Source organism: Zalophus californianus, chromosome 2 (genome assembly GCF_009762305.2).
Source record: "Zalophus californianus isolate mZalCal1 chromosome 2, mZalCal1.pri.v2, whole genome shotgun sequence".
NCBI classification, from domain to species: Eukaryota; Metazoa; Chordata; class Mammalia; order Carnivora; family Otariidae; genus Zalophus; species Zalophus californianus.
In genome coordinates, this window is record NC_045596.1 from 48471829 (window position 1) to 48473705 (window position 1877).

Genomic DNA, 1877 nt, shown 5'->3' on the forward strand with positions numbered 1-1877 from the left:
GAAAGAGGGAAAACATATCCTATAATGCCTCAAAATACTATTTGATCTTATAATTTTGGTCCTCCAAAGTCTGAGACCCAGTGGCTAAGTGTACCACTCTGTGGCTAGCTTTCCCTGATGCCTACTGGCACTCCACCTCCATTTAAAAACAGTGTTGAGGGGGTGCCTTGGTGGCTCAGGCAGATAGGCATCTGCCTTCGGCTCAGATCACGATCTAGAGGTCCTGGGATCCAGCCCCACACTGGGCTCTCTGCTCATCAGGGAGTCTGCTTCTCCCTCTGGATCTCCCTCACTCTTGCTGTCTTTCAAATAAATAAATAACAAATAAATAAATAAAATCTTTTAAAAGTTAAGTAAAATTAAAAAATAAAAACAGTGTCGATTCCCAATTGTCTGCCATATCATCTGCCTGCCTGAGACAAGAACAGTGCACCCCACTTACCTCTGAGAAGTCTGGCTCTAAGCTGAGAGTCTGTGTAGGATTTCTCAGGCCTGGCCATAGGCAGTCGGCGGGGGCATGAGCTGGCAGTTCTCCTGGAGAAGCTGCCCCCCACAGACCTGTGCACAGCCAGTGCATCAGGGTCACTGATGCTGCCCTGAGGTTTCAGCTCCCCCCACTCTCCCCAGCCAGCTACACTCTTCCACAGTGCCACATTCTTAGCCCAGACACCTTCATTCACAGGCCTCTTTTCAGGGGCCTTCAGCTGAGCCCTCTGCCCCCAGGTGCATCCACTGAGACCGCCTCATGGGGAAGGGAGTGTCTTGAAACACTTTTCTCCACTCTCAGAGCTCAGTTTGCTCTTACCTCTCTCCCTCTGCTCAGGCCATGGGTCTGTTAAATGGCTTTTTGTGCAGGGCTCCTTTGGGAGTGAGATAATGCACCCCACCTGGGTGCTGATCCACCTGCTCTTCTGATGAGATTCCGTGAGGGAAAGTAAAACATTGTGGGAGCCAGCACTCTCTCCTGTTCAGCCTCTTGCTTGTACTGTCACAGTAAGTGATTAAAGGTGTGCCTGTGCTTTCATTTTGGCTGGTTGCCTTAATCAACTACTCTGATACCTGGCAGCTCAGCTCTCTCCAGTTTAGCCAAGATCTTGACAACCCTCCATGCTTAGAGCTGGTCTGGACTTCTATTGCTGTATTCCCTAGAACTACATTTTTTCTACCTTTAAATAACTTAATAATCTAAATACTTCTTTATACCTGTAACTGTGCCTGTGGCGTCTTCTCCTCTCCCTGTATCTTATCTGAATTTCAGTCCCAGGATGGTTTGCCCTGCTCCTGTGCAGAAGCCAGGGACCAAACCAGTACTGCCATGAGATTACAATATGTAGGAGAACGAGAGTTTCTCTTCCAACTCCACCATTTTTCATCTATAAAAAAATACGTATGCTTTAGATATCATAAAGTTCCTTTATGTGTCGAAAGCATAGGGAAAAAATTATATGGGCCTATTATCTGTAGGAAATAACACTTTTTTTCTCCTCCAAGGAATTTCTCATGTAGTTGTGTTGAAATTTATATTTGCTTTGAAATCAGAGCAATGTGGATTCTGATCTCAGCTCCTCCACCTCCTGGAGTAACTTTCTTGAGTCTCAATTTTCTTAAATGTAAAAATGATTAATACCCCTTCCATAAGATTACTAAGTAAATAAAACTAAATAAAAATAAAAATAAATAAAATCAGTAGCATATGTAATATACCTAGGAATGCACTTAGCCTAGAGTATACACTCAACAAATGTTACTAACATTTTGTTTCCTTAAATTGCAAGTAAACAAATATGTATAAGAGAAATGATTAGAATTTTTATATGAAGAGAGGTAGCTTTATTAATTTATTATCAATAAAATAACTTGTTGACCTATTGATTTTT